Below are 8,061 nucleotides of genomic sequence, written 5' to 3' on the forward strand. Positions count from 1 at the left end.
AACTAGTTGCTCTAATGCAAAAGAACTGTAAGTTTCATGGACTTTCATCAGAAGATCCCTATTAGTTCTTAACTGAGTTCTTGTAGATCTGTGAGACTGTTAAGACAAATGGAGTAGATCCTGAAGTCTACAGGCTCATGCTTTTCCCTTTTGCTGTAAGAGACAGAGCTAGAACATGGTTTGACTTACAACCTAAAGATAGCCTGGACTCTTGGGATAAGCTGGTCACGGCCTTCTTGGCTAAGTTCTTTCCTCCTTAAAAGCTGAGCAAGCTTAGAGTGGAAGTTCAGACTTTCAAACAAAAAGATGGTGAATCCCTCTATGAAGCTTGGGAAAGATATAAGCAGATGACCAAAAGATGTCCTTCTGACATGCTTTCAGAGTGGACCATTTTGGATATATTCTATTATGGTCTATCTGAGTTCTCTAAGATGTCACTGGACCATTCTGCAGGTGAATCCATTCACCTAAAGAAAACGCCTGTAGAAGCTCAAGAACTCATTGACATGGTTGCAAATAACCAATTCATGTATACTTCTGAGAGGAATTCTGTGAGTAATGGGACGCCTCAGAGGAAGGGAGCTCTTGAAATTGATGCTGTGAATGCCATATTGGCTCAGAACAAAATATTCACTCAGCAAGTCAACATAATTTCTCAAAGTCTGAATGGATGGCAAAATGCATCTACAGTACTAAAGAGGCATCTTCTAAAGAAGAAGCTTATGATCTTGAGAACCCTGCAATGGCAGATGTAAATTACATGGGTGAACCTTATGGAAACACCTATAACTCCTCATGGAGAAATCATCCAAATTTCTCATGGAAGGATCAACAAAAGCCTCAACAAAGCTTGAATAATGGTGGAAGAAACAAGCTTAGCAATAGCAAGCCTTTTCCATCATCTTCTCAGCAACAGATAGAGAATTCTGAGCAGAGCTCCTCTAGCTTAGCAAACATAGTCTCTGATATGTCTAAGGCCACTTTAAGTTTCATGAGTGAAACAAGGTCATCTATCAGAAATTTGGAGGCACACGTGGGCCAACTGAGTAAGAAAATCACTGAAACTCCTCCTAGTACTCTCCCAAGCAATACAGAAGAGAATCCAAAAAGAAAGTTGATGAGCGGATAATTTATACGCTTTTTGGCATTGTTTTTAGGTAGTTTTTAGTAAGTTCAAGCTACTTTTAGGGATGTTTTCATTAGTTTTTATGTTAAATTCACATTTCTGGACTTTACTATGAGTTTGTGTGTTTTTCTGTGATTTTAGGTAAATTCTGGCTAAAATTGAGGGACTTGAGCAAAACTCTGAAAAAGGCTGACAAAAGAACTGCTGATGCTGTTGGAATCTGACCTCCCTGCACTCGAAATGGATTTTCTGGAGCTACAGAACTCCAAATGGTGCGCTCTCAACGGAGTTGGAAAGTAGACATCCAGAGCTTTCTAGCAATATATAATAGTTCATACTTTATTCGGAAATTGACGACGTAACTTGGCGTTGAACGCCAAGTACATGCTGCTGTCTGGAGTTAAACGCCAGAAAAACGTCATGATCCGGAGTTGAACGCCCAAAACACGTCATAACTTGGAGTTCAACTCCAAGAAAAGCCTCAGCTCGTGGATAGATCAAGCTCAGCCCAAACATACACCAAGTGGGCCCCGGAAGTGGATTTAAGCATCAATTACTTACTCATGTAAACCCTAGGAGCTAGTTTATTATAAATAGAACATTTAACTATTGTATTAGAAGTCTTTTGACCATTCGGTCTTTTTGACCACGTTTCATCTTTGGTCTCAATTTTGTTTTATTCTTCATCTTAGGAGGCCATTGAGCACGTTTTGGGGGGCTGGCCATTCGGCCATACCTGAACCTTTCACTTATGTATTTTCAACAGTGGAGTTTCTGCACACCATAGATTAAGGGTGTGGAGCTCTGCTGTACCTCAAGTTTCAATACAATTACTATTACTTTTCATTCAATTCTCTCTTATTCTTATTCCAAGATATACGTTGCACAACAATTGATGAATATGATGATCCGTGACACTCATCATCATTCTCACCTATGAACGCGCGTGATTGACAACCACTTCCGTTCTACCTTAGGCCGGGCGCATATCTCTTAGATTCCCCAACAGAATCTTCGTGGTATAAGCTAGATAGATGGCGGTATTCATGGGGATCCAGAAAGTCTAACCTTGTCTGTGGTATTCCGAGTAGGATCCTGGGAATCCGAAAAGTCTAACCTTGTCTGTGGTATTCCGAGTAGGATTCCGGTATTGAATGACTGTGACGAGCTTCAAACTCCTGAAGGCTGGGCGTTAGTGACAAATGCAAAAGAATAAATGGATTCTACTCCAACCTGATTGAGAACCGACAGATGATTAGCCGTGCTGTGACAGAGCATTTGGACCATTTTCACTGAGAGGATGGGATGTAGCCATCAACCAAGGGTGATGCCTCTAGACGATTAGCCGTGCAGTGACAGCGCATAGGACCATTTTCCCGAGAGGATTAAAAGTAGCCATTGATGATGGTGATGCCCTACATACAGCTTGCCATGGAAAGGAGTAAGAAGGATTGAAGAAAGAGTGAGTAGTGAAGTAGAGTTTCAAGAGGAGCACAGCACCTCCATACGCCTATCTGAAATTTCCACTATTGATTTACATAAGTGTTTCTATCCCTTTTTATTTTCTATTTATTTATTAATTTTCGAACTCACCATAAACCAATTTAATCTGCCTAACTGAGATTTACAAGGTGACCATAGCTTGCTTCACACCAACAATCTCTGTGGGATCGACCCTTACTCACGTAAGGTATTACTTGGATGACCCAGTACACTTGCTGGTTAAGTTGAACGGAGTTGTGGAAAGAAAAAGCTTCTCTAACAGTACCTGGAGTTCATGTATCACAATTTCGTCCACCAAAAGTGCAAGGCCATTGATATAATCAATATGGCCGAATGCACAAAGGAGGAGAAGGACGTGAATCCCAGTGAGGAAGACCTCCTGGGACATCCTCTAAATAAAAAGAAGTTCCAAACTGGGGAACCTAAGGAATCTAAGGCTCACCTAGAGACCATAGAGATTCCATTGAACCTCTTTTTGCCATTCATGAGCTTTGAAAACTATTCTTCCTCTGAAGAGGATGAAGATTTAACTGGAGAGAAAGTTGCTCAATTTCTAGGAGCTATCATGAAGTTGAATGCCAAGTTGTTTGGTAATGAGACTTGGGAAGATGTACCTCCTTTGCTCATTAATGAACTAGATACATGGGTTCAGCAAACTTTACCTCAAAAGAAACAAGATCCTGGTAAATTCTTAATACCCTGTACCATAGGCACCATGACCTTTGAGAAGACTCTGTGTGACCTGGGGTCAGGCATAAATCTTATGCCACTCTCGGTAATGGAGAAACTAGGGATCTTTGAGGTATAGGCTGCCATATTCTCATTAGAGATGGCAGACAAGTCAATAAGACAAGCTTATGGATTGGTAGAGGACGTGTTAATGAAGGTTAAAGGCCTTTACATCCCTGCTGATTTCATAATCTTAGACACTAGGAAGGATAAGGATAAATCCATTATTCTTGGAAGACCCTTCCTAGCCACAACAGGAGCTGTAATTGATGTTGACAGAGGAGAATTAGTCCTTCAATTGAATGGGGACTACCTGGTGTTTAAAGCTTAAGGATCTTCCTCTGCAACCATGGAGAGGAAGCATGAAAAAGCTTCTCTCAATACAGAGTCAAACAGAGCCCCCACAATCAAACTCTAAGTTTGGTGTCGAGAGGCCACAACCAAACTCTAAGTTTGGTATTGAACCTCCACATTCAAACTCTAAGTTTGGTGTTGGGAGGTGCCAACAATTCTCTGAGGATTTGTGAGACTCTAAGAGAGCTCACTGTCAAGCTATTGACATTAAAGAAGCGCTTATTGGGAGGCAACCCAATTTTTATTTATCTATATTTTTATTATTCTTTTATGTTTTATTAGGTTTATGATCATGTGGAGTCACAAAACAATTGCTAAAATTAAAAACAGAATCAAAAACAGCAAAAGAAATAGCACACCCTGGAGGAAGAGCTTACTTGCGTTTAAACGCCAGTAAGGAGCATCTGGCTGGCATTCAACGCCAAAACAGAGCATGAATCTGGCGTTGAATGCCAGAAACAAGCAGCAGTTTGGCGTTTAAAAGCCAGGATTACACCCTGAGGAAAGCTGACGTTAAACGCCAGAAACAAGCATAGAACTGGCATTTAACGCCAGAAATATGCTGCAGATTGGCGTTGAACGCCCAAAACAAGCATAGAGCTGGTGTTAAACGCCAAAAACAAGCATCAATCTGGCGTTGAACGCCAGGATTGCATGCAGAAGGCGTTTTACACGCCTCATTGGTGCAGGGATGATAAATCCTTGACACCTCAGGATCTGTGGATCCCACAGGATCATCTTAGGATCTATGGACCCCACAGGATTCCTACCTACCTCAACTCACCTTCTCTCTTCTTCACACAATCCAATAACACTCTTCCCCAAGAACCCTTCACCAATCACCTCAATCTCTCTTCCCCATCACCTCTTCACTACTCACATCCATCCACTCTTCCCCATAAACCCCACCTACCTTCAAATTCAAAATCCCTTTCCCACCCAAACCCACCCTAATGACCGAACCTACTACCCTCTCCCTCCACTATATAAACCCCTTTATCCTTCTTCATTTTCACACATTATAACTCTCTCTTCTCCCCCTTGGCTGAATACACACCCCTCTCCCTCTCCTTTATATCTTCTTCTTCTTCTTCTATTCTTTCTTTTCTTTGCTCGAGGGCGAGCAACATTCTAAGTTTGGTGTGGTAAAAGCATAGCTTTTTTGTTTTTCCATAACCATCTATGGAACCTAAGGCCAGAGAAACCTCTAGAAAGAGGAAAGGGAAGATAAAAGCTTCCACCTCCGAGTCATGGGAGATAGAGAGATTCATCTCAAAGGTCTATCAAGACCACTTCTTTGAAGTTGTAGCCAAGAAGAAGGTGATCCCTGAGGTCCCTTTCATGCTCAAGAAAAATGAGTATCAGGAGATCCGACATGAGATCCAAAGAAGAGGTTGGGAAGTTCTGACCAACCCCATTGAACAAGTCAGAATCTTAATGGTTCAAGAGTTCTATGCCAATGCATGGATCACTAGGAACCATGATCAAAGTATGAACCTGAATCCAAAGAATTATCTTACAATGGTTCGGGGAAAATACTTAGATTTTAGTCCGGAAAATGTAAGGTTGGCATTCAACTTGCCTATGATGCAAGAAGATGCACGCCCCTATACTAGAAGGGTAAACTTTAATCTAAGGTTGGACCAAGTCCTTATGGACATATGTGTGGAAGGAGCTCAATGGAAAAGAGACTCAAAAGGCAAGCCGGTTCAATTGAGAAGACTAGACCTTAAGCCCATGGATAGAGGATGGTTGGAGTTCATCCAACGCTCCATCATCCACACTAGCAACCGATTCGAAGTTACTGTGGATCGGGCCATCATGATCCATAGCATCATGATTGGAGAGGAAGTAGAAGTTCATGAAGTCATCTCTCTAGAACTCTACAAAGTAGCCGAAAAGGCCTCTACCTTGGCAAGGCTAGCTTTTCCTCATCTTATTTGCCATCTATGCTACTCAGATGGAGTTGTCATAGAAGGAGACATCCTCATTGAAGAGGACAAGCCCATCACTAAGAAGAGGATGGAGCAAACAAGAGAGTCCATTCATGGATCTCAAGAGACACATGAGGAAGCTCATCATCAAGAAATCCCTGAGATACCTCAAGGGATGCATTTTCCTCCAAACAACTATTGGGAACAACTCAACACTTCCCTAGAATGATTGATCATGACATGAACCAATTAAGGGTGGAACACCAATAGCACTCCATCATTCTCCATGAGATTAGAGAAGATCAAAGAGCAATGAGGGAGGAGCAACAAAGGCAAGGAAGAGACATAGAAGAGCTCAAGGACATCATTAGTACTTCAAGAAGAAGACGCCACCATCACTAAGGTGGACTCATTCCTTGTTCTTATTTCTCTGTTTTTCGGTTTTTATGCTATATGTTTGTCTATGTTTGTGTCTTTACTACATGATCATTAGTATTTAGCAACTATGTCTTAAGGCTATGAATAATTCCATGAATCCTTCACCTTTCTTAAATGAAAAATGTTTTTAATACAAAATAACAAGAAGTACATGAGTTTCGAATTCATCCTTGAATTTAGTTTAATTATATTGATGTGGTGACAATACTTTTTGTTTTCTGAATGAATGCTTGAACAGTGCATATTTTTTATCTTGTTGTTTATGAATGTTAAAAATGTTGGCTCTTGAAAGAATGATGAAAAAGAGAAATGTTATTGATGATCTGAAAAGTCATAAAATTAATTCTTGAAGCAAGAAAAAGCAATGAATAACAAAAGCTTGCGAAAAAAAGAAAAATGGCGAAAAAAATATATATATATAAGAAAAAGCCAATAGCCCTTAAAACCAAAAGGCAAGGGTAAAAAGGATCCAAGGTTTTGAGTATCAATGGATAGGAGGGCCCAAGGAAATAAAATCTAGGCCTAAGCGGTTGAATCAAGCTGTCCCTAACCATGTGCTTGTGGCATGCAAGTCCAAGTGAAAAGCTTGAGACTGAGTGGTTAAAGTCGTGATCCAAAGCAAAAAGAGTGTGCTTAAGAGCTCTGGACACCTCTAACTGGGGACTTTAGCAAAGTTGAGTCACAATCTGAAAAGGTTCACCCAGTCATGTGTCTGTGGCATTTATGTATCCGGTGGTAATACTGGAAAAACAAAGTGCTTAGGGCCACGGCCAAGACTCATAAAAGTAGCTGTATTCAAGAATCAACATACTTAACTAGGAGAATTAATAACACTATCTGAACTCTGAGTTCCTATAGAAGCCAATCATTCTAAACTTCAAAGGAAAAAGTGAGATGCCAAAACTATTCAAAAGCAAAAAGCTACAAGTCCCGCTCATCTAATTAGAACTAATATTCTTTGATAATTTGGGATTTATAGTATATTCTCTTCTTTTTATCCTATTTGATTTTCAGTTGCTTGGGGACAAGCAACAATTTAAGTTTGGTGTTGTGATGAGCGGATAATTTATACGCTTTTTGGCATTGTTTTTAGGTAGTTTCTAGTAGGATCTAGCTACTTTTAGGGATGTTTTCATTAGTTTTTATGAAAAATTCACATTTTTGGACTTTACTATGAGTTTGTGTATCTTTCTGTGATTTCAGGTATTTTCTGGCTGAAATTGAGGGACCTGAGCAAAAATCTGATTCAGGCTGAAAAAAGACTACTGATATTGTTGGATCCTGAGCTCACTGCACTCGAAATGAATTTTCTGGAGCTATCGAACTTTAAATGGCGCGCTCCCAACGGCGTTGGGAAGTAGACATCCAGAGCTTACCAGACATATATAATAGTCTATACTTTGTTCGAGTTTAGATGACACAAACTGGCGTTTAACGCTAGTTCTATGCTGCATTCTGGAGTAAAACGCTAGAAACATGTCACAAACCAGAGTTAAACGGCAAAAACACATTACAACTTGGCGTTTAACTCCAAGAGAAGCCTCTGCATGTGTAAAGCTCAAGCTCAGCCCAAGCACACACCAAAGTGGGCCCCGAAAGTGGATTTCTGCACTTAGACTTATTTCTGTAAACCTTAGTAGCTAGTTCAGTATAAATAGAACTTTTTACTATTGTACTAGTGTCTAGTCTTTTGACCATTCGGTCTTTTGATCATTCAGGGGGGCTGGTCGTTCGGCCATGCTGGACCATCACTTATGTATTTTCAACGGTGGAGTTTCTACACACCATAGATTAAGGGTGTGGAGCTCTGCTGTACCTCGAGTTTTAATGCAATTACTACTATTTTCTATTCAATTCAGCTTATTCTTGTTCTAAGATATTCGTTGCACTTCAACATGATGAATGTGATGATCCGTGACACTCATCATCATTCTCACCTATGAATGCGTGACTAACAACCACTTCTGTTCTACCTTA

The 8,061-nt window shown here is 40.4% G+C and overlaps 1 non-coding gene across 1 annotated transcript; it reads right to left on the minus strand.

The window, feature by feature from the left end:
* Positions 1-269: 269 nt before the first annotated feature.
* On the minus strand, positions 270-377 carry LOC112793303 (small nucleolar RNA R71). Its single transcript, XR_003198001.1, has one exon. It is a non-coding gene; the product is annotated as a small nucleolar RNA R71 (small nucleolar RNA).
* Positions 378-8,061: the final 7,684 nt, after the last annotated feature.

Source organism: Arachis hypogaea, chromosome 3 (assembly GCF_003086295.3).
Source record: "Arachis hypogaea cultivar Tifrunner chromosome 3, arahy.Tifrunner.gnm2.J5K5, whole genome shotgun sequence".
Lineage (NCBI taxonomy): Eukaryota > Viridiplantae > Streptophyta > Magnoliopsida > Fabales > Fabaceae > Arachis > Arachis hypogaea.